Source organism: Triturus cristatus, chromosome 10 (genome assembly GCF_964204655.1).
Source record: "Triturus cristatus chromosome 10, aTriCri1.1, whole genome shotgun sequence".
NCBI lineage: Eukaryota > Metazoa > Chordata > Amphibia > Caudata > Salamandridae > Triturus > Triturus cristatus.
In genome coordinates, this window is record NC_140593.1 from 955,420,044 (window position 1) to 955,446,036 (window position 25,993).

The 25,993-nt window shown below is 40.6% G+C and overlaps 2 long non-coding RNA genes across 2 annotated transcripts; both read right to left on the reverse strand.

Annotated features, from left to right (window-relative positions):
- Window positions 1-10,495: 10,495 nt before the first annotated feature.
- Window positions 10,496-15,755, reverse strand: LOC146796303 (uncharacterized). Its single transcript, XR_014969592.1, has 3 exons — window positions 15,065-15,755; window positions 12,711-13,837; window positions 10,496-11,483 (listed from the first exon to the last, which is right to left on the reverse strand). It is a non-coding gene; the product is annotated as an uncharacterized LOC146796303 (long non-coding RNA).
- A 1,515-nt stretch (window positions 15,756-17,270) lies between these two features.
- Window positions 17,271-22,113, reverse strand: LOC146796304 (uncharacterized). Its single transcript, XR_014969593.1, has 3 exons — window positions 21,323-22,113; window positions 19,169-20,095; window positions 17,271-17,941 (listed from the first exon to the last, which is right to left on the reverse strand). It is a non-coding gene; the product is annotated as an uncharacterized LOC146796304 (long non-coding RNA).
- Window positions 22,114-25,993: the final 3,880 nt, after the last annotated feature.

Below are 25,993 nucleotides of genomic sequence, written 5' to 3' on the forward strand. Positions count from 1 at the left end.
TAGAATACCCTAAGGGCCCTGACTGTCAATCACAATCGCTCATACCCGAGTGGGCATTAAATCTATTTGACACATCCAAGGGGGTCAGTGGGCCTGTTATACCTCTCCATCTAGGACCACAATGACTCTGTGGAATATTATGCCACCCAACAGATCTGTTAGGAGCCAAGGGATACAATACATGGGGCACAGGCCAGTTGCTTCGGGGTGCGGGATGATGACTAGGTCTATCACAAGCTAAGATCCCAGGATTTGCTGGGGGACCTACCAAGGGTCTTGGATAGAAATACGTTAGGTCGTAGGGAGTGATAAGATTACTTTCACTCCCCGGGAACCAGTTTAATATATGCCTAACAACTCCCTGCTCTCTGAAGTTGACAATAATATCCCCCTGTAGGTCCTGAAACCTGCGACCTAGCCACGGGAGGCGCCGAACATGCAAGATCTCGCCATCGATATTACAGGGGAGAGGTCTATTCAGGGCCAACCAATGCATAACTTTGTGCTTTAGCTGGAAGAAACCCTCTCTTGTACCTTCTGCTAGCGCGGGAACTCTAGTAAGGACTACCACATATGGTACTGATTCAGGGGGTAGCTCAACTGTACGCCCATCATACTCTGTGGTCACTGCTTGCGCATTACATACCCCTCTATTGCTATCAGGTTTTGGGTGGAGAATACTATGCCCCCCCACAGCTACTCTATCGTCATTCTGTGCAGGCTGCTCAATAGTTTTAGGTGGAGGCTTCTGCTTGACACTAATGGTGGATTTGGTGGTTTTATTTGCCTCTTTGCTGCGAGTAGTACTAATAGCAGCAAGTACTGCGGGAGCTGGAGAGGGCAGTACCGATTTCTCAAAAGTTTTTAACAACCCAGTATTAGCAGCAATGGTTTGCTCTAGGATCCCTTACCTTTGTTCCAACCTGTCTAGTGTTTGTTTGATAGGGAACATGAGGGATTTGATTAGCTGTTCTATGCCACCTAGGAGAGCAGGATATACTACCTCATTCCCCGTAGGTTGTGCCTGTAGGGATGTGGTTGCTGGCTTATCTAAGGACAATACAAGAGATTTAGACGGTTTACCAAAGTCTGAGTGACTAATTTTGGCTTTAGGTTGCTCACCCCCCCTCTTTCTCCTTTTACTAAGAGGGGGCCCCAGCACCTTAGAAGTCGCTTTTTCCTAGCTCTATTCACATGTGCGGTCCCTACAACTATAGGACGTGGCTCATGATGAATCTCCACCACTGTAGTTGGGCCTCTAACAGGGAGTACAGGAATAAGAGACAAAGGAGCAGTTATGTCAGGTACAGGAGATTTTTCGCGAAAGAGTACGGGAGTGCTGTCTAATTGAGACGCATCAGGGCCTTCGGATAAGCTAAGGATACTCAGAGGAGGTGAAACAATCAATTGTAGGGGGTCTAAAGATGGGCGTCTACCCTTCATGGATTCAATCGAGCGACGACGCTCGATTCGTCGCTCAACCAGTGCTTGCTCCCTATCAGCTTCTAGTAAAGTCCTAGTAAAATAACCATCTAGGGTCCCTTGGTTCAGTCCCCCTGCTAACAGTGATATACCAACAGTGGGACTTGAAGCCATGATACTCCCTGACAGCTGTAATGACCACCAACAAACAATCCTGCTCGGGCGAAAGAGACACGGCCCAGCCCAGCCTCCCTCAGCCTCTGACGGCCTCAGACGGCCCGCCCTTTGCCCGGGCTTCGCCCCAGGCGCTCCCGCGCAGCGGGAACAGAGACCAGTAATAAGGTAAGTGGTGAGGAAGGGGCGGGGCAGGCAGGGAGAGCGACCCAGGTGTTGCGGGTCTCGACCTCACGCAGGGACTGGTCCCTGCAGGTCAGCTCGCAGCCCTGGAGTTCCCCACACACACACACACCAACAACAGCAATGATGCTCCAGAGGTCCTCACAGCACGCAGAGTCACCGCAAGAGGGAAGAACGAAGCGGGACCCGGCGAGGAGCAGCGTTGGAAGCAGGTAAAAACCCAGTTCTGGTGGTCCAAGACAGCAGCGGAGGGACTTCTTGTAGCCCTAAACATGCTGTCATCCGAATCCTCCTCCTCATCCAACAGGTGCGAGGGTGGCAAAGGCTGAACCCTACTGGGTGACGTAAGAGAAGGAGACAGCCTCCGTTCCGTAATTTTATGATGAAAATATGCACTTTTTAGTCCTGATGTAGGCGTCGTCAACGAGCCCGTTGTCGGTATAGACGTCGACGAGGGACTTTGTCATCGTCGCGGTCGTCGACGGGATAGGTGTCGACAGTATAACCATCGTCGACGAAGATGCACTCGTCATCTAGCGAGTCGTCGTCGATTTCTTGATCTTGACCGTCGGCGTCAAAGGGATACGTGCTGTCGACGAAGACGACGTCGACAAAAGAAATGCCGACTAGACTGACAAGGTTGAACTCATCTTCGTCGACGAAGTCACTCCAATGGCAATCTGTGGAGATTTTGTCGTCGTCAATGCCATCGTCGACGAGGTCGTCGTCAACGGGGCTGAGGAAGGCTTTTTGAAAGTGTGCTTCACCCTTGGCGGTGGAGTTAGAGGGTCTGGGTCTGGAGATGGCTTCTTTGACCCTGGAAGGGGAGAAGATTCTTTTGCAGGCAAATCTTTAAGCTTTGGCACCTCTGAAGACTGTTCTTGCGTTTTCTTTTGAGGTTGCTGCATAGAAGGACCAGGAGAAAACTCTCTGGGCCTCTTCTGAGGAGTTTTGGAAGCAGATTTCGATGATGTTTCACTCCCCTCAGAGGACTAGGGGTCTTCTTTGTCCTTAAGACTCTGCACCAAAGTCAAAAGCCTTCCCTCACGATCTTTTAATGTTTTCGTACAAAAAGTCCGACATACCTTTCATCGACGTGCAATCTCTTCTTTTTGCAAGTCTCACAGGGCCTAAAAAGGCCTTTTTTAGGGGTATCCGACATTCAGACAGTAAAGACTCCACTCAGATAAATATCGGAAGAAAATAGCTTAAATCCAAAGATTTTGAAAGAACCTGAGCAGAGCTCAGTGAAGACTCCCTTAGCATGTCGTGCGGTAGAATATCTGAGGGACTAGAGCTCCTTCCAGGAAGGTTCCAGAGGGTGGTGGCGGCTGATTGGTTGCTCTCTAGAGTTTGGTCCTTATTACAAAAGGAGCAGGATATTTTACTGATGTGAGGCCTTTGGACTATTACTCTGTATGCCTAATGGGACATTACTTTATTTATGTACAGGGGATTCCCATCCCGATGACGGGGAATGAGAATCTATCAAAGATACCCTAATACTGGATAATAGGACGTAGATCAAAAGATCTCATGGCCAGCCGAGTGACAGCATGCCCTTCTCACTGCAAGTCTTTTAGGTTATGGTACACCAAAAGCAATAAAGTGATCTGATAAGTGGAAGTAGGAAGGTTTATGCTACGGTTAGTGGGAATAATAAAAACTATGAATAATAGATTCTAACATCTTCATTTTTGCACATCCCTATCAGCTAACCTATAGAGAACTCAAGAATATTAGGATCGATCACACCTTCAAACAAATGTAGGAGCCTCAAATAATGCCCTAGTTTCTTTCCTCTCAAAATCTTAGTCTTCAGTTGGACATCCCGTCTACCCTGCTAACCTTTTCAATACAATGATAAATATATTCCATTGAAAGTTGGCTGGAGTTACAAGAATACAGAGTATCCTAGACAGAAATACATCTCGAGTACCAGAGTAACATGCAAAGTGCAGGGAACCAGGTTAAATGAGCTTCCCTACATGTGAAACTAAGTCAATCGCTCTAACTTAAGAAAACGCATTCCAGCCTCAAAGAAAGTAATTTCCCCTGAGGAAATACAGATAGCAAAAGTCTCAAAAGAAAGTTTTGTCAGCCTCGTAGTCTACTGAAGACCCTACTAAAAGCCGTCAGATGTTATGAACTTCTTTTAATGAGAAGTAAACTGAGTAAATCAGAGTTTGACTTACCATATAAATTGATAACGGAGTGAAGAATGCGGATGATGATTTTTTAATTTTTATTTTGTCTCAGGAACGCAGAGGCATTCTCTTCTGCAACACTGCCTGCTGGTCATTCAATATATTCTACAGATGAAAGGATGAGGAACGAGGTTCTTTTTTTTTTTTAATTCTCTTCCCACACTGCCTCTGCAGGTCATTCAATATATTCTGCAGATGAACAAGTTTCTTTTTTTTTGGTCTCAGTAATGCCCTAGTTTTTTTCATCTCAAAATCTTATACCTCCTTCATGGCAACTCAACACAGTTCTGGCTCAGCTTATGAAACACTCTTTTGAGCCAATACACAGAGCTGAACTTAAGTATCTCTCCTGGAAAACAGCGCTCCTTCCAGCCCTTACCTCGGCAAGGCGAGTGAGTGAACTTCATGCTTTCTCAATTTAAGACCCTTTCCTTCAATTCAAACACGACAGGGTTATACTACACACGAATCCGATATTTATACCTAAGGTCCGGCCAAACTTCCATCTCAATGAGCCTATAGTGTTGCGATCCTTTTTTCCAAATCCTCAAACAGTGGCAGAAAAGACCCTGCATTCTTTGGTTCTTAAACGCTGCCTAAAGTTCTACATTGACAAGACAAAGAAATTCCACAAAGCCAACCAACTCTTTGTGGCTTATAGTAGACCTATCATTAACCACCACAAGGGCAGCCCAAACCACCTGAACCAGGGGCATTCAATAATTATTCCAAACAAAAGGTTCAGAGTATACAATTCAAAAGGAAATATCCAAACACAATAAAAGCATACATTTATATAAACAAAAAGAAAAAGAAAGAGAAAGAAGAAAAAAAGAAGACCCTAATAGAAAAACATACAAAATGTATTCAATAAAACAGCTCAGTGTATTAAGCTGGTACATATAACATTAAAAACATATACATGACCAGACAAGTGGCAGACAAGGAGAAAAGTACATAACATGGGAGTTTACACTATTTTTCATAAAACTCCAGTAGACAAAAAAGTGTGTCCTCCAATAGTTGCGGCCACAATAGCGTCGACGGCGTTTCGACCTTTGGTGTTAATCCATGGTCATCTTCAGGACGATAAATATACTGAGCATCCTAAGCAAGTAATCTAAAATTACAAAAATTGCATTACATCATAAACATTTAAGAAAGGGCCAAAAAACAATATTATTTTACAGAAGGGAGAAAAAAAGGGAAAAAAAGAAGAAAAGAAAAGAAACCAGAATTAGAAAAAAGTTATTTTAGAGAAATTCAACCAAGACAGGTGCAAGAATTAACAATAAAGAACCACCGGTGCAATGGAAATGATTCCGTTAGCCGTGCAAAAGATGTATAGTAACCGACTACGAACCAATGTGCAGTCAAATCCTGCCACCCATTAATATCAGAATTTCAAAGATGACTTACTTCTGTGTTAAACAAATTTGATACCACTGATATTTTACTTCAGCGGTCAAAATGTCAGAAGCCGCTTGAAATAATATGAAACCGTCAAGGAGACTACAACACCCTCAATTTGGAGAGCCGATCATGGACGGTTATAAATTCAAGGGATCATGGAGCGAACAAATCGTCCTCAGCTTCACCCTATTTGATCCATGCTAAACAGCACGAGAAAAAAGGGGGGGGGGGGGAAGGGGATAAACTTATTTAATGTTAAAGCTCATTAAATGTACAGCTTTAAATACGTAGTCGGTCATAATACAAAAAAAGGGGGTGTGGGGGGTTGTCATCCTAATATTAGGAATGACAAAATAAATTATGACCGGCAATGCAAGACAAAAAATGCCTAGAGTGCGAATATACCAATCCGACAAGTGAATCATGCTCCAACAATTCGTGCCAATTATGTTTCAGATATGCTTATGCAATACTACGCGCCCAACTCACAGCAAATCTTCCTCAACTTTACCCTATTTGATCCACGCTAAACAACACAGCTGGGGATAAACCTATTTAATGTTAGAGCTAAAAATCTTCAGTTGCACATGTAATCATTCATAGTCAAAAAAGAAAACAAAGAAAACGTCATCCTAATGTTAGAAATGACGAAATAAATTTCATATGGCAATGCAATACAGAAAATAAAAATAAAATGTTTTTTGAAAATGCCTACAGTGCAAGATCTTGCCGCAACATGCCAATCAAGCAAGTAAATCAGGCTTCAACTCTTCTTGCCAAATATATTTCAAATATGTTGTGTAATAGTTTGCGCCCATCTCACTGGAATTATCCAGCAAATTCCAAACTACGAATGCTGGAGAACCACGTTTAAATAAAGGCAAGCAAACACGGGTGCTTCCCGAAACTTGAATGGCACAACTCACAACCCAACATACTTAAAATTACGAGTGCATATCAATTTGAAAGAAACGTTGTGAACAAACAAACAGACACGGGCGCTTACCGGGACTTAAACACCGCACGATATATCACAAGACCAGTAATAGCAGTTTCTGTAGGGCAAAATGTCTCCGCCAGGTATAAAGACGCCGCGGAGGGCTATAACAATGGAAAAAGGACTTCACGTTGTCCATAGTTAAAACACAGCGCCATTTTGGAACGGTTAGAAATAGTTCAAACATAACCGATATCATAGTGTTAGATATCAGTAATTATGCAACCTTAGATCCCATTAGAGATTTTTAATCGCACTGATACAGGGGCAGTTTATTATAAGTGAACCTAGGAAAGGTCTCCCACACACTAAACAAAGTATCTCTCGCTGGATCTTCGCAGCTATTACTTTTTGTCACCAGTAAGCGGGGCAGCCCCTACTTTCCACAGTTCAAGCCCATTCCACGAGGGCAATTTCTACTTCAATGGCACTTTTTGTGGGTGTGCCCATTATGGACATTTGCAAAGCGGCAACATGGAAGACGCCGCATACATTTACCAAGCATTACTGCCTGGATACGGAACTCATGAAAGACGCTGCAGTGGGACAAGCGGTGCTCCGTCATCTATTTCATTAGAGGTGAGCCCTTCCTTTCATCCCACCATCCTTTCTTCTATACGCACATTTCTCTATTGTATTTTATTACTCTGCTATTTCATTGCTTTTTGGTACTTTCTATTTTCACGTTGATATGTTATCTTGTGAATTCATATATACTGTACCTTTCGAAATGTGCTTATTGCTTACTATTCTGATTCAGGCATGTGAATCTATGAAAGATAAACTAATACTGGATAAGGAATGGGTTACCAATACTGGATAACTGCAGTTATAGGTAAGTATCTTTCATAGATTCACATGGAACGCACCCACCTCCCCTGGAAGGACTCTCTTGGGTCTCTCAGTGATACAAATACTTAGCACTGAGCTTACGAAAGTCTGAGGGACCAGAGCTCCTTCCAGGAAGGTTCTAGAGGGTGGTGATAGCCGATTGGCTCCTCTTCAAAGTTTGGTCCTTTTTTACAAAAGGACATGGATATGTTACTAAGGTGAGGCCCTTGGCCTATTACTCTATATGTCTAGTGAGACATTACTTTATTTATGTACCGGGGACTCCCATCCCGACGACGGGGAATGATTCAGGCATGTGAATCTATGAAAGATACCCTAATACTGGATAACACAGAGTATACTAAACAGAAATACATCTTGAGTACCAAAGTAACATAAAAAGTGCAGGGAACCACGTTGAATGAGCTTCCCTACATGTGAAACTAAGTCAATCGCTCTAACTTAAGAAAACTCATTCCAGCCTCAAAGAAAGTTATTTCCCCTAAGAAAATACTGCTAGCAAAAGTCTCAAAAGAAAGTTTTCTCAGCCTTGTAGACATTCAAAGTGTTTGATAAACTATCATGACACTCATAGTGTCATACACATTGCTCCAGTCTTCACAAATTCAATTTATACTGAAGACCTTACTAAAAAGTACTGAAAACCGTCAGATGCTATGAACTTCTTTTAATGACAAGCAAACTGAATAAATCAGAGTTTGACTTACCATATAAATTGAAAACGGAGTAGAGAATGCTGATGGAGTGTTTTTTTATTTTGTCTCAGGAACGCAGAGGCATTCTCTTCTGCAACACTGCCTCTGCTGGTCACTCAATATATTCTGCAGATGAAAGGCTGAGGAACAAGTTTTTTTTTTTTTTTTTTGGTCTCAGCAACGCAGGGAAATTCCCTTCTGCACACTGCCTCTGCTGGTCATTCAATATATTCTGCAGATGAAAGGCTGAGGAACGAGGTTTTTTTTTTTTTTTTGGTCTCAGCAACGCAGGGAAATTCCCTTCTGCACACTGCCTCTGCTGGTCCCAATATATTCTGCAGATGAAAGGCTGAGGAACAAGGTTTTTTTTGTTTTGTTTTTGGTCTCAGCAACGAAGGAAAATTCTCTTCTGCAAACTGCCTCTGCTGCTCATTCAATATATTCTGCAGATGAAAGGCTGAGGAACGAGGTTCTTTTTTTTTTTGGTCTCAGCAACGCAGGGAAATTCTTTTCTGCACACTGCCTCTGCTGGTCACTCAATATATTCTGCAGATGAAAGGCTGAGGAACAAGTTTTTTTTTTTGTCTCAGCAATGCAGGGAAATTCTTTTCTGCACACTGCCTCTGCTGGTCACTCAATATATTCTGCAGATGAAAGGCTGAGGAACTAGGTTCTTTTTTTTTGGTCTCAGCAACACATGGAAACTTGCTTCTGCACACTGCCTCTACTGGTCATTCAATATATTCTGCAGATGAAAGGCTGAGGAACTAGTTTTTTTGTTTCTTTTTGGTCTCAGTAATGCACGGAAATTCTCTTCCGCACACTGCCTCCGCTGGTCACTCAATATATTCTGCAGATGAAAGGCTGAGGAACAAGGTTCTTTTTTTCTGGTCTCAGCAACGCATGGAAACTTGCTTCTGCACACTGCCTCTGCTGGTCACTCAATATATTCTGCAGATGAAAGGCTGAGGAACGAGGTTTTTTTGTTTTGTTTTGGTCTCAGCAACGCAGGGAAATTCCCTTCTGCACACTGCCTCTGCTGGTCCCAATATATTCTGCAGATGAAAGGCTGAGGAACAAGGTTTTTTTTGTTTTGTTTTTGGTCTCAGCAACGAAGGAAAATTCTCTTCTGCACACTGCCTCTGCTGGTCATTCAATATATTCTGCAGATGAAAGGCTAAGGAACGAAGTTCTTTTTTATTTTTTGGTCTCAGCAACACAGGGAAATTCTCTTCTGCAAACTGCCTCTGCTGGGCATTCAATATATTCTACAGATGAAAGGCTGAGTAACGAGATTTTTTTTTTTGGTCTCAGCAACGCAGGGAAATTCTCTTCTGCAAACTGCCTCTGCTGGTCACTCAATATATTCTGCAGATGAAAGGCTGAGGAACGAGGTTCTTCTTTTTTTGGTCTCAGCAACGCAGAGAAATTTGCTTCTGCACACTGCCTCTGTTGGTCACTCAATATATTCTGCAGATGAAAGGCTAATGAACAAGTTTCTTTTTTTTTGGTCTCAGTAATGCACGGAAATTCTCTTCTGCACACTGCCTCTGCTGGTCACTCAATATATTCTGCAGATGAAAGGCTGAGGAACGAGGTTTTTTTGTTTTGGTCTCAGCAACGCAGGGAAATTCCCTTCTGCACACTGCCTCTGCTGGTCCCAATATATTCTGCAGATGAAAGGCTGAGGAACAAGGTTTTTTTTGTTTTGTTTTTGGTCTCAGCAACGAAGGAAAATTCTCTTCTGCACACTGCCTCTGCTGGTCATTCAATATATTCTGCAGATGAAAGGCTAAGGAACGAGGTTCTTTTTTTTTTTTTGGTCTCAGCAACGCAGGGAAATTCTCTTCTGCAAACTGCCTCTGCTGGTCACTCAGTATATTCTGCAGATGAAAGGCTGAGGAACGAGGTTCTTCTTTTTTTGGTCTCAGCAACGCAGAGAAATTCGCTTCTGCACACTGCCTCTGTTGGTCACTCAATATATTCTGCAGATGAAAGGCTGAGGATCGAGGTTCTTTTTTTTTGTTTTTGGTCTCAGCAACGCAGGGAAATACTTTTCTGCACACTGCCTCTGCTGGTCACTCAATATATTCTGCAGATGAAAGGCTAATGAACAAGTTTCTTTTTTTTTGGTCTCAGTAATGCACGGAAATTCTCTTATGCACACTGCCTCTGCTGGTCACTCAATATATTCTGCAGATGAAAGGCTGAGGAACAAGGTTTTATTTTAATGTTTTTGGTCTCAGCAACGCATGGAAACTTGCTTCTGCACACTGCCTCTACTGGTCATTCAATATATTCTGCAGATGAAAGGCTGAGGAACTAGGTTCTTTTTTTTTGGTCTCAGCAACACATGGAAACTTGCTTCTGCACACTGCCTTTACTGGTCATTCAATATATTCTGCAGATGAAAGGCTGAGGAACGAGGTTCTTTTTTTTTTTTTTTGTTTCAGCAACGCAGGAAAATTCTCTTCTGCACACTGCCTCTGCTGGTCACTCAATATATTCTGCAGATGAAAGGCTGAGGAACGAGGTTCTTTTTTTTTTTTTTTGGTTTCAGCAACGCAGGAAAATTCTCTTCTGCAAACTGCCTCTGCTGGTCATTCAATATATTCTGCAGATGAAAGCTGATGAACAAGTTTCTTTTTTTTTTATCTCAGTAATGCACCGAAAGTCTCTTCTGCACACTGCCTCTGCTGGTCACTCAATATATTCTGGAGATAATAGGCTGAGGAACGAGGTTTTTTTTTTTTTTGGTCTCAGCAGCGCAGGGAAATTCTCTTCTGCACACTGCCTCTGCTGGTCACAATATAGTCTGCAGATGAAAGGCTGAGGAACGAGGTTCTTTTTTTTTTTTTTGGTCTCAGCAATGCAGGGAAATTCTCGTCTGCAAACTGCCTCTGCTGGTCACTCAATATATTCTGCAGATGAAAGGCTGAGGAACGAAGTTTTTTGGTCTCAGCAACGCAGGGAAATTCTCTTCTGCCCACTGCCTCTGCTGGTCACAATATAGTGTGCAGATGAAAGGCTGAGTAACAAGGTTTTTTTTGTTTTGTTTTTGGTCTCAGCAACGAAGGAAAATTCTCTTCTGCACACTGCCTCTGCTGGTCACTCAATATATTCTGCAGATGAAAGGCTGAGGAACGAGGTTCTTTTGTTTTTTTTTTTGGTCTCAGCAACACATGGAAACTTGCTTCTGCACACTGCCTCTGCTGGTCATTCTATATATTCTGCAGATGAAAGGCTGAGGAACGAGGTTTTTTGGTCTCAGCAACGCAGGGAAATTCTCTTCTGCCCACTGCCTCTGCTGGTCACAATATAGTGTGCAGATGAAAGGCTGAGTAACAAGGTTTTTTTTGTTTTGTTTTTGGTCTCAGCAACGAAGGAAAATTCTCTTCTGCACACTGCCTCTGCTGGTCACTCAATATATTCTGCAGATGAAAGGCTGAGGAACGAGGTTCTTTTGTTTTTTTTTTTTGGTCTCAGCAACACATGGAATCTTGCTTCTGCACACTGCCTCTGCTGGTCATTCTATATATTCTGCAGATGGAAAAGTCCACTGTTAGTCAATTTTTAGAACTTGAATATTTCCAAAGTAATGTAACAACAAAAAACAGATCTTTATAAAGCATTGATAATTAATACTATGGAGTCTGTAATATTGTGAAAATCCACAGATCATTAAGAATTCTAAACTCAATTTTATTTTCCACCTAGCATACTCTCAATCCTATGTCTTATTTGCTACCCCTCTCGAGACAACTCTAGCACCTATATTAGGACGTAGATAAAAAGATCTCATGGCCAGTCGAGTGACAGCATACCCTTCTCACTGAAAATCTTTTAGGTTATGGTACACCACTAGCAAATAAGTTATCTGATAAGTTGAGGTAGGAAGGTTTATGCTACGGTTAGTGGGAATAATAAAAACTATGAATAACAGATTCTAACATCTTCGTTTTTGCACATCCCTATCAGCTAACCTATAGAGAACTCAAGAATATTAGGATCGATCACACCTTCAAACAAATGTAGGAGCCTCAAATAATGCCCTAGTTTCTTTCATCTCAGAATGTTAATCTTCAATTGGGCATCCTGTCTGGCCTGCTACCCATTTCAATACCATGATAAATATATTCCATTGTATGCTAGGCAATTGATTGTCCCTCATGTCAGATGACATCCTCCTGTAGCTTTATCGTGTTAGGGCACCACTTGACAAAGCGACCAGGGGACGATTACGAAGGAGAATGAGACCTCAGCAATTACGCGCAATATATCTATCTAAAATAAACACTGCAAGGCAAGTAGTAGGAGGTGTAATGGCAATGTCCTTTGCACCACTGAAAGCATTGGGCTCCTTTTGAAAGTTGGCTGGAGTTACAAGAACACAAGGTATCCTAAACAGAAATACATCTCTAGTACCAGAGTAACATGCAAAGTGCAGGGAACCACGTTAAATGAGCTTCCCTACAAGTGAAACTAAGTCAATCGCTCTAACTTAAGAAAACTCATTCCAGCCTCAAAGAAAGTAATTTCCCCTGAGGAAATACTGCTAGCACAAGTCTCAAAAGAAAGTTTTCTTAGCCTTGTAGACATTCAAAGTGTTTGATAAACTATCATGACACTCATAGGGTCATACACATTGCTACAGTCTTCACAAATTCAATTTATACTGAAGACCCTACTAAAAGGTACTGAAAACCGTCAGATGCGATGAACTTCTTTTAATGACAAGCAAACTGAGTAAATCAGAGTTTGACTTACCATATAAATTGAAAACGGAGTAAAGAATGCTGATGGAGTTTTTTTTTATTTCGTCTCAGGAACGCAGTCATTCTCTTCTGCAACACTGCCTGCTGGTCATTCAATATATTCTGCAGATTAAAGGCTGATGAACGAGTTTTTTTTTTTTTTGGTCTCAGTAATGCACGGAAATTCTCTTCTGCACACTGCCTCTGCTGGTCACTCAATATATTCTGCAGATGAAAGGCTGAGGAACGAGGTTTTTTGGTCTCAGCAACGCAGGGAAATTCTCTTCTGCCCACTGCCTCTGCTGGTCACAATATAGTGTGCAGATGAAAGGCTGAGTAACAAGGTTTTTTTTGTTTTGTTTTTGGTCTCAGCAACGAAGGAAAATTCTCTTCTGCACACTGCCTCTGCTGGTCACTCAATATATTCTGCAGATGAAAGGCTGAGGAACAAGGTTTTTTTTTTTTTGGTCTCAGGAACGCAGAGTCATTCTCTTCTGCAACACTGCCTGCTGGTCATTCAATATATTCTGCAGATGAAAGGCTGATGAACAAGTTTTTTTTGTTTTTTTTTGGTCTCAGTAATGCACGGAAATTCTCTTCTGCACACTGCCTCTGCTGGTCACTCAATATATTCTGCAGATGAAAGGCTGAGGAACGAGGTTTTTTTTTTTTGGGTCTCAGCAACGCAGGGAAATTCTCTTCTGCAAACTGCCTCAATATATTCTGCAGATGAAAGACTGAGGAACGAGGTTCTTTTTTTTTTTTTTTTGGTCTCAGCAACACATGGAAACTTGCTTCTGCACACTGCCTCTGCTGGTCATTCTATATATTCTGCAGATGAAAGGCTGAGGAACGAGGTTTTTTGGTCTCAGCAATGCAGGGAAATTCTCTTCTGCCCACTGCCTCTGCTGGTCACAATATAGTGTGCAGATGAAAGGCTGAGTAACAAGGTTTTCTTTGTTTTGTTTTTGGTCTCAGCAACGAAGGAAAATTCTCTTCTGCACACGGCCTCTGCTGGTCACTCAATATATTCTGCAGATGAAAGGCTGAGGAACGAGGTTCTTTTGGTTTTTTTTTTGGTCTCAGCAGCACATGGAAACTTGCTTCTGCACACTGCCTCTGCTGGTCATTCTATATATTCTGCAGATGGAAAAGTCCACTGTTAGTCAATTTTTAGAACTTGAATATTTCCAAAGTAATGTAACAACAAAAAACAGATCTTTATAAAGCATTGATAATTAATACTATGGAGTCTGTAATATTGTGAAAATCCACAGATCATTAAGAATTCTAAACTCAATTTTATTTTCCACCTAGCATACTCTCAATCCTATGTCTTATTTGCTACCCCTTTGAGACAACTCTAGCACCTATATTAGGACATAGATAAAAAGATCTCATGGCCAGTCGAGTGACAGCATACCCTTCTCACTGAAAATCTTTTAGGTTATTTTACACCACTAGCAAATAAGTTATCTGATAAGTTGAGGTAGGAAGGTTTATGCTACGGTTAGTGGGAATAATAAAAACTATGAATAACAGATTCTAACATCTTCGTTTTTGCACATTCCTATCAGCTAACCAATAGAGAACTCAAGAATATTAGGATCGATCACACCTTCAAACAAATGTAGGAGCCTCAAATAATGCCCTAGTTTCTTTCATCTCAGAATGTTAATCTTCAGTTGGGCATCCTGTCTGGCCTGCTACCCATTTCAATACCATGATAAATATATTCCATTGTATGCTAGGCAATTGATTGTCCCTCATGTCAGATGACATCCTCCTGTAGCTTTATCGTGTTAGGGCACCACTTGACAAAGCGACCAGGGGCCGATTACGAAGGAGAATGAGACCTCAGCAATTACGCGCAATATATCTATCTAAAATAAACACTGCAAGGCAAGTAGTAGGAGGTGTAATGGCAATGTCCTTTGCACCACTGAAAGCATTGGGCTCCTTTTGAAAGTTGGCTGGAGTTACAAGAACACAAGGTATCCTAAACAGAAATACATCTCTTGTACCAGAGTAACATGCAAAGTGCAGGGAACCACGTTAAATGAGCTTCCCTACATGTGAAACTAAGTCAATCGCTCTAACTTATGAAAACTCATTCCAGCCTCAAAGAAAGTAATTTCCCCTGAGGAAATACTGCTAACACAAGTCTCAAAAGAAAGTTTTCTCAGCCTTGCAGACATTCAAAGTGTTTGATAAACTATCATGACACTCATAGCATCATACACATTGCTACAGTCTACACAAATTCAATTTATACTGAAGACCCTACTAAAAAGGTACTGAAAACCGTCAGATGGGATGAACTTATTTTAATGACAAGCAAACTGAGTAAATCATAGTTTGACTCACCATATAAATTGAAAACGGAGTAAAGAATGCTGATGGAGTTTTTTTTTATTTCGTCTCAGGAACGCAGTCATTCTCTTCTGCAACACTGCCTGCTGGTCATTCAATATATTCTGCAGATGAAAGGCTGATAAACAAGTTTTTTTTTTTTTTTGGTCTCAGTAATACACGGAAATTCTCTTCTGCACACTGCCTCTGCTGGTCACTCAATATATTCTGCAGATGAAAGGCTGAGGAACGAGGTTTTTTTTTTTTGGTCTCAGGAACGCAGAGTCATTCTCTTCTGCAACACTGCCTGCTGGTCATTCAATATATTCTGCAGATGAAAGGCTGATGAACAAGTTTTTTTTTTTTTTTTTTGGTCTCAGTAATGCACGGAAATTCTCTTCTGCACACTGCCTCTGCTGGTCACTCAATATATTCTGCAGATGAAAGGCTGAGGAACGAGGTTTTTTTTTTTTGGGTCTCAGCAACGCAGGGAAATTCTCTTCTGCAAACTGCCTCAATATATTCTGCAGATGAAAGGCTGAGGAACGATGTTCTTTATTTTTTTTTTTTTGGTCTCAGCAACACATGGAAACTTGCTTCTGCACACTGCCTCTGCTGGTCATTCTATATATTCTGCAGATGAAAGGCTGAGGAACGAGGTTTTTTGGTCTCAGCAATGCAGGGAAATTCTCTTCTGCCCACTGCCTCTGCTGGTCACAATATAGTGTGCAGATGAAAGGCTGAGTAACAAGGTTTTCTTTGTTTTGTTTTTGGTCTCAGCAACGAAGGAAAATTCTCTTCTGCACACGGCCTCTGCTGGTCACTCAATATATTCTGCAGATGAAAGGCTGAGGAACGAGGTTCTTTTGGTTTTTTTTTTGGTCTCAGCAGCACATGGAAACTTGCTTCTGCACACTGCCTCTGCTGGTCATTCTATATATTCTGCAGATGGAAAAGTCCACTGTTAGTCAATTTTTAGAACTTGAATATTTCCAAAGTAATGTAACAACAAAAAACAGATCTTTATAAAGCATTGATAATTAATACTATGGAGTCTGTAATATTGTGAAAATCCACAGATCATTAAGAATTCTAAACTCAATTTTATTTTCCACCTAGCATACTCTCAATCCTATGTCTTATTTGCTACCCCTTTGAGACAACTCTAGCACCTATATTAGGACATAGATAAAAAGATCTCATGGCCAGTCGAGTGACAGCATACCCTTCTCACTGAAAATCTTTTAGGTTATGGTACACCACTAGCAAATAAGTTATCTGATAAGTTGAGGTAGGAAGGTTTATGCTACGGTTAGTGGGAATAATAAAAACTATGAATAACAGATTCTAACATCTTCGTTTTTGCACATCCCTATCAGCTAACCTATAGAGAACTCAAGAATATTAGGATCGATCACACCTTCAAACAAATGTAGGAGCCTCAAATAATGCCCTAGTTTCTTTCATCTCAGAATGTTAATCTTCAGTTGGGCATCCTGTCTGGCCTGCTACCCATTTCAATACCATGATAAATATATTCCATTGTATGCTAGGCCATTGATTGTCCCTCATGTCAGATGACATCCTCCTGTAGCTTTATCGTGTTAGGGCACCACTTGACAAAGCGACCAGGGGCCGATTACGAAGGAGAATGAGACCACAGCAATTACGCGCAATATATCTATCTAAAATAAACACTGCAAGGCAAGTAGTAGGAGGTGTAATGGCAACGTCCTTTGCACCACTGAAAGCATTGGGCTCCTTTTGAAAGTTGGCTGGAGTTACAAGAACACAAGGTATCCTAAACAGAAATACATCTCTTGTACCAGAGTAACATGCAAAGTGCAGGGAACCACGTTAAATGAGCTTCCCTACATGTGAAACTAAGTCAATCGCTCTAACTTATGAAAACTCATTCCAGCCTCAAAGAAAGTAATTTCCCCTGAGGAAATACTGCTAACACAAGTCTCAAAAGAAAGTTTTCTCAGCCTTGCAGACATTCAAAGTGTTTGATAAACTATCATGACACTCATAGCATCATACACATTGCTACAGTCTACACAAATTCAATTTATACTGAAGACCCTACTAAAAAGGTACTGAAAACCGTCAGATGGGATGAACTTATTTTAATGACAAGCAAACTGAGTAAATCATAGTTTGACTTACCATATAAATTGAAAACGGAGTAAAGAATGCTGATGGAGTTTTTTTTTATTTCGTCTCAGGAACGCAGTCATTCTCTTCTGCAACACTGCCTGCTGGTCATTCAATATATTCTGCAGATGAAAGGCTGATAAACAAGTTTTTTTTTTTTTTTGGTCTCAGTAATACACGGAAATTCTCTTCTGCACACTGCCTCTGCTGGTCACTCAATATATTCTGCAGATGAAAGGCTGAGGAACGAGGTTTTTTTTTTTTTGGTCTCAGGAACGCAGAGTCATTCTCTTCTGCAACACTGCCTGCTGGTCATTCAATATATTCTGCAGATGAAAGGCTGATGAACAAGTTTTTTTTTTTTTTTTGGTCTCAGTAATGCACGGAAATTCTCTTCTGCACACTGCCTCTGCTGGTCACTCAATATATTCTGCAGATGAAAGGCTGAGGAACGAGGTTTTTTTTTTTTGGGTCTCAGCAACGCAGGGAAATTCTCTTCTGCAAACTGCCTCAATATATTCTGCAGATGAAAGGCTGAGGAACGAGGTTCTTTTTTTTTTTTTTTGGTCTCAACAATGCAGGGAAATTCTCTTCTGCACACTGCCTCTGCTGGTCACTCAATATATTCTGCAGATGAAAGGCTGAGGAACGAGGTTCTTTTGTTTTTTTTTTTGGTCTCAGCAGCACATGGAAACTTGCTTCTGCACACTGCCTCTGCTGGTCATTCTATATATTCTGCAGATGGAAAAGTCCACTGTTAGTCAATTTTTAGAACTTGAATATTTCCAAAGTAATGTAACAACAAAAAACAGATCTTTATAAAGCATTGATAATTAATACTATGGAGTCTGTAATATTGTGAAAATCCACAGATCATTAAGAATTCTAAACTCAATTTTATTTTCCACCTAGCATACTCTCAATCCTATGTCTTATTTGCTACCCCTTTGAGACAACTCTAGCACCTATATTAGGACATAGATAAAAAGATCTCATGGCCAGTCGAGTGACAGCATACCCTTCTCACTGAAAATCTTTTAGGTTATTTTACACCACTAGCAAATAAGTTATCTGATAAGTTGAGGTAGGAAGGTTTATGCTACGGTTAGTGGGAATAATAAAAACTATGAATAACAGATTCTAACATCTTCGTTTTTGCACATTCCTATCAGCTAACCAATAGAGAACTCAAGAATATTAGGATCGATCACACCTTCAAACAAATGTAGGAGCCTCAAATAATGCCCTAGTTTCTTTCATCTCAGAATGTTAATCTTCAGTTGGGCATCCTGTCTGGCCTGCTACCCATTTCAATACCATGATAAATATATTCCATTGTATGCTAGGCAATTGATTGTCCCTCATGTCAGATGACATCCTCCTGTAGCTTTATCGTGTTAGGGCACCACTTGACAAAGCGACCAGGGGCCGATTACGAAGGAGAATGAGACCTCAGCAATTACGCGCAATATATCTATCTAAAATAAACACTGCAAGGCAAGTAGTAGGAGGTGTAATGGCAATGTCCTTTGCACCACTGAAAGCATTGGGCTCCTTTTGAAAGTTGGCTGGAGTTACAAGAACACAAGGTATCCTAAACAGAAATACATCTCTTGTACCAGAGTAACATGCAAAGTGCAGGGAACCACGTTAAATGAGCTTCCCTACATGTGAAACTAAGTCAATCGCTCTAACTTATGAAAACTCATTCCAGCCTCAAAGAAAGTAATTTCCCCTGAGGAAATACTGCTAACACAAGTCTCAAAAGAAAGTTTTCTCAGCCTTGCAGACATTCAAAGTGTTTGATAAACTATCATGACACTCATAGCATCATACACATTGCTACAGTCTACACAAATTCAATTTATACTGAAGACCCTACTAAAAAGGTACTGAAAACCGTCAGATGGGATGAACTTATTTTAATGACAAGCAAACTGAGTAAATCATAGTTTGACTCACCATATAAATTGAAAACGGAGTAAAGAATGCTGATGGAGTTTTTTTTTATTTCGTCTCAGGAACGCAGTCATTCTCTTCTGCAACACTGCCTGCTGGTCATTCAATATATTCTGCAGATGAAAGGCTGATAAACAAGTTTTTTTTTTTTTTTGGTCTCAGTAATACACGGAAATTCTCTTCTGCACACTGCCTCTGCTGGTCACTCAATATATTCTGCAGATGAAAGGCTGAGGAACGAGGTTTTTTTTTTTTGGTCTCAGGAACGCAGAGTCATTCTCTTCTGCAACACTGCCTGCTGGTCATTCAATATATTCTGCAGATGAAAGGCTGATGAACAAGTTTTTTTTTTTTTTTTTTGGTCTCAGTAATGCACGGAAATTCTCTTCTGCACACTGCCTCTGCTGGTCACTCAATATATTCTGCAGATGAAAGGCTGAGGAACGAGGTTTTTTTTTTTTGGGTCTCAGCAACGCAGGGAAATTCTCTTCTGCAAACTGCCTCAATATATTCTGCAGATGAAAGGCTGAGGAACGATGTTCTTTATTTTTTTTTTTTTGGTCTCAGCAACACATGGAAACTTGCTTCTGCACACTGCCTCTGCTGGTCATTCTATATATTCTGCAGATGAAAGGCTGAGGAACGAGGTTTTTTGGTCTCAGCAATGCAGGGAAATTCTCTTCTGCCCACTGCCTCTGCTGGTCACAATATAGTGTGCAGATGAAAGGCTGAGTAACAAGGTTTTCTTTGTTTTGTTTTTGGTCTCAGCAACGAAGGAAAATTCTCTTCTGCACACGGCCTCTGCTGGTCACTCAATATATTCTGCAGATGAAAGGCTGAGGAACGAGGTTCTTTTGGTTTTTTTTTTGGTCTCAGCAGCACATGGAAACTTGCTTCTGCACACTGCCTCTGCTGGTCATTCTATATATTCTGCAGATGGAAAAGTCCACTGTTAGTCAATTTTTAGAACTTGAATATTTCCAAAGTAATGTAACAACAAAAAACAGATCTTTATAAAGCATTGATAATTAATACTATGGAGTCTGTAATATTGTGAAAATCCACAGATCATTAAGAATTCTAAACTCAATTTTATTTTCCACCTAGCATACTCTCAATCCTAGGTCTTATTTGCTACCCCTCTCGAGACAACTCTAGCACCTATATTAGGACGTAGATAAAAAGATCTCATGGCCAGTCGAGTGACAGCATACCCTTCTCACTGAAAATCTTTTAGGTTATGGTACACCACTAGCAAATAAGTTATCTGATAAGTTGAGGTAGGAAGGTTTATGCTACGGTTAGTGGGAATAATAAAAACTATGAATAACAGATTCTAACATCTTCGTTTTTGCACATCCCTATCAGCTAACCTATAGAGAACTCAAGAATATTAGGATCGATCACACCTTCAAACAAATGTAGGAGCCTCAAATAATGCCCTAGTTTCTTTCATCTCAGAATGTTAATCTTCAGTTGGGCATCCTGTCTGGCCTGCTACCCATTTCAATATCATGATAAATATATTCCATTGTATGCTAGGCAATTGATTGTCCCTCATGTCAGGTGACATCCTCCTGTAGCTTTATCGTGTTAGGGCACCACTTGACAAAGCGACCAGGGGACGATTACGAAGGAGAATGAGACCTCAGCAATTACGCGCAATATATCTATCTAAAATAAACACTGCAAGGCAAGTAGTAGGAGGTGTAATGGCAATGTCCTTTGCACCACTGAAAGCATTGGGCTCCTTTTGAAAGTTGGATGGAGTTACAAGAACACAAGGTATCCTAAACAGAAATACATCTCTAGTACCAGAGTAACATGCAAAGTGCAGGGAACCACGTTAAATGAGCTTCCCTACATGTGAAACTAAGTCAATCGCTCTAACTTAAGAAAACTCATTCCAGCCTCAAAGAAAGTAATTTCCCCTGAGGAAATACTGCTAGCACAAGTCTCAAAAGAAAGTTTTCTTAGCCTTGTAGACATTCAAAGTGTTTGATAAACTATCATGACACTCATAGCGTCATACACATTGCTACAGTCTTCACAAATTCAATTTATACTGAAGACCCTACTAAAAGGTACTGAAAACCGTCAGATGTGATGAACTTCTTTTAATGACAAGCAAACTGAGTAAATCAGAGTTTGACTTACCATATAAATTGAAAACGGAGTAAAGAATGCTGATGGAGTTTTTTTTTATTTTGTCTCAGGAACGCAGAGTCATTCTCTTCTGCAACACTGCCTCTGCTGGTCACTCAATATATTCTGCAGATGAAAGGCTGAGGAACGAGGTGTTTTTTTTTTTTTGGTCTCAGAAACGCAGTCATTCTCTTCTGCAACACTGCCTGCTGGTCATTCAATATATTCTGCAGATGAAAGGCTGATGAACAAGTTTTTTTTTTTTTTTTGGTCTCAGTAATGCACGGAAATTCTCTTCTGCACACTGCCTCTGCTGGTCACTCAATATATTCTGCAGATGAAAGGCTGAGGAACGAGGTTTTTTTTTTTGGGTCTCAGCAACGCAGGGAAATTCTCTTCTGCAAACTGCCTCAATATATTCTGCAGATGAAAGGCTGAGGAACGAGGTTCTTTTTTTTTTTTTTGGTCTCAACAATGCAGGGAAATTCTCTTCTGCACACTGCCTCTGCTGGTCACTCAATATATTCTGCAGATGAAAGGCTGAGGAACGAGGTTTTTTGGTCTCAGCAACGCAGGGAAATTCTCTTCTGCCCACTGCCTCTGCTGGTCACAATATAGTGTGCAGATGAAAGGCTGAGTAACAAGGTTTTTTTTGTTTTGTTTTTGGTCTCAGCAACGAAGGAAAATTCTCTTCTGCACACTGCCTCTGCTGGTCACTCAATATATTCTGCAGATGAAAGGCTGAGGAACGAGGTTTTTTTTTTTTTGGTCTCAGGAACGCAGAGTCATTCTCTTCTGCAACACTGTCTGCTGGTCATTCAATATATTCTGCAGATGAAAGGCTGATGAACAAATTTTTTTTTTTTTTTTTGGTCTCAGTAATGCACGGAAATTCTCTTCTGCACACTGCCTCTGCTGGTCACTCAATATATTCTGCGGATGAAAGGCTGAGGAACGAGGTTCTTTTTTTTTTTTTTTTGGTCTCAACAATGCAGGGAAATTCTCTTCTGCAAACTGCCTCAATATATTCTGCAGATGAAAGGCTGAGGAACGAGGTTCTTTTTTTTTTTTTTTGGTCTCAACAATGCAGGGAAATTCTCTTCTGCACACTGCCTCTGCTGGTCACTCAATATATTCTGCAGATGAAAGGCTGAGGAACGAGGTTCTTTTGTTTTTTTTTTTGGTCTCAGCAACACATGGAATCTTGCTTCTGCACACTGCCTCTGCTGGTCATTCTATATTTTCTGCAGATGGAAAAGTCCACTGTTAGTCAATTTTTAGAACTTGAATATTTCCAAAGTAATGTAACAACAAAAAACAGATCTTTATAAAGCATTGATAATTAATACTATGGAGTCTGTAATATTGTGAAAATCCACAGATCATTAAGAATTCTAAACTCAATTTTATTTTCCACCTAGCATACTCTCAATCCTAGGTCTTATTTGCTACCCCTCTCGAGACAACTCTAGCACCTATATTAGGACGTAGATAAAAAGATCTCATGGCCAGTCGAGTGACAGCATACCCTTCTCACTGAAAATCTTTTAGGTTATGGTACAACACTAGCAAATAAGTTATCTGATAAGTTGAGGTAGGAAGGTTTATGCTATGGTTAGTGGGAATAATAAAAACTATGAATAACAGATTCTAACATCTTCGTTTTTGCACATCCCTATCAGCTAACCTATAGAGAACTCAAGAATATTGGGATCTCTCACACCTTCAAACAAATGTAGGAGCCTCAAATAATGCCCTAGTTTCTTTCATCTCAGAATGTTAATCTTCAGTTGGGCATCCTGTCTGGCCTGCTACCCATTTCAATACCATGATAAATATATTCCATTGTATGCTAGGCAATTGATTGTCCCTCATGTCAGATGACATCCTCCTGTAGCTTTATCGTGTTAGGGCACCACTTGACAAAGCGACCAGGGGCCGATTACGAAGGAGAATGAGACCTCAGCAATTACGCGCAATATATCTATCTAAAATAAACACTGCAAGGCAAGTAGTAGGAGGTGTAATGGCAATGTCCTTTGCACCACTGAAAGCATTGGGCTCCTTTTGAAAGTTGGCTGGAGTTACAAGAACACAAGGTATCCTAAACAGAAATACATCTCTTGTACCAGAGTAACATGCAAAGTGCAGGGAACCACGTTAAATGAGCTTCCCTACATGTGAAACTAAGTCAATCGCTCTAACTTATGAAAACTCATTCCAGCCTCAAAGAAAGTAATTTCCCCTGAGGAAATACTGCTAACACAAGTCTCAAAAGAAAGTTTTCTCAGCCTTGCAGACATTCAAAGTGTTTGATAAACTATCATGACACTCATAGCATCATACACATTGCTACAGTCTACACAAATTCAATTTATACTGAAGACCCTACTAAAAAGGTACTGAAAACCGTCAGATGGGATGAACTTATTTTAATGACAAGCAAACTGAGTAAATCATAGTTTGACTCACCATATAAATTGAAAACGGAGTAAAGAATGCTGATGGAGTTTTTTTTTATTTCGTCTCAGGAACGCAGTCATTCTCTTCTGCAACACTGCCTGCTGGTCATTCAATATATTCTGCAGATGAAAGGCTGATAAACAAGTTTTTTTTTTTTTTTGGTCTCAGTAATACACGGAAATTCTCTTCTGCACACTGCCTCTGCTGGTCACTCAATATATTCTGCAGATGAAAGGCTGAGGAACGAGGTTTTTTTTTTTTGGTCTCAGGAACGCAGAGTCATTCTCTTCTGCAACACTGCCTGCTGGTCATTCAATATATTCTGCAGATGAAAGGCTGATGAACAAGTTTTTTTTTTTTTTTTTTGGTCTCAGTAATGCACGGAAATTCTCTTCTGCACACTGCCTCTGCTGGTCACTCAATATATTCTGCAGATGAAAGGCTGAGGAACGAGGTTTTTTTTTTTTGGGTCTCAGCAACGCAGGGAAATTCTCTTCTGCAAACTGCCTCAATATATTCTGCAGATGAAAGGCTGAGGAACGATGTTCTTTATTTTTTTTTTTTTGGTCTCAGCAACACATGGAAACTTGCTTCTGCACACTGCCTCTGCTGGTCATTCTATATATTCTGCAGATGAAAGGCTGAGGAACGAGGTTTTTTGGTCTCAGCAATGCAGGGAAATTCTCTTCTGCCCACTGCCTCTGCTGGTCACAATATAGTGTGCAGATGAAAGGCTGAGTAACAAGGTTTTCTTTGTTTTGTTTTTGGTCTCAGCAACGAAGGAAAATTCTCTTCTGCACACGGCCTCTGCTGGTCACTCAATATATTCTGCAGATGAAAGGCTGAGGAACGAGGTTCTTTTGGTTTTTTTTTTGGTCTCAGCAGCACATGGAAACTTGCTTCTGCACACTGCCTCTGCTGGTCATTCTATATATTCTGCAGATGGAAAAGTCCACTGTTAGTCAATTTTTAGAACTTGAATATTTCCAAAGTAATGTAACAACAAAAAACAGATCTTTATAAAGCATTGATAATTAATACTATGGAGTCTGTAATATTGTGAAAATCCACAGATCATTAAGAATTCTAAACTCAATTTTATTTTCCACCTAGCATACTCTCAATCCTATGTCTTATTTGCTACCCCTTTGAGACAACTCTAGCACCTATATTAGGACATAGATAAAAAGATCTCATGGCCAGTCGAGTGACAGCATACCCTTCTCACTGAAAATCTTTTAGGTTATGGTACACCACTAGCAAATAAGTTATCTGATAAGTTGAGGTAGGAAGGTTTATGCTACGGTTAGTGGGAATAATAAAAACTATGAATAACAGATTCTAACATCTTCGTTTTTGCACATCCCTATCAGCTAACCTATAGAGAACTCAAGAATATTAGGATCGATCACACCTTCAAACAAATGTAGGAGCCTCAAATAATGCCCTAGTTTCTTTCATCTCAGAATGTTAATCTTCAGTTGGGCATCCTGTCTGGCCTGCTACCCATTTCAATACCATGATAAATATATTCCATTGTATGCTAGGCCATTGATTGTCCCTCATGTCAGATGACATCCTCCTGTAGCTTTATCGTGTTAGGGCACCACTTGACAAAGCGACCAGGGGCCGATTACGAAGGAGAATGAGACCACAGCAATTACGCGCAATATATCTATCTAAAATAAACACTGCAAGGCAAGTAGTAGGAGGTGTAATGGCAACGTCCTTTGCACCACTGAAAGCATTGGGCTCCTTTTGAAAGTTGGCTGGAGTTACAAGAACACAAGGTATCCTAAACAGAAATACATCTCTTGTACCAGAGTAACATGCAAAGTGCAGGGAACCACGTTAAATGAGCTTCCCTACATGTGAAACTAAGTCAATCGCTCTAACTTATGAAAACTCATTCCAGCCTCAAAGAAAGTAATTTCCCCTGAGGAAATACTGCTAACACAAGTCTCAAAAGAAAGTTTTCTCAGCCTTGCAGACATTCAAAGTGTTTGATAAACTATCATGACACTCATAGCATCATACACATTGCTACAGTCTACACAAATTCAATTTATACTGAAGACCCTACTAAAAAGGTACTGAAAACCGTCAGATGGGATGAACTTATTTTAATGACAAGCAAACTGAGTAAATCATAGTTTGACTTACCATATAAATTGAAAACGGAGTAAAGAATGCTGATGGAGTTTTTTTTTATTTCGTCTC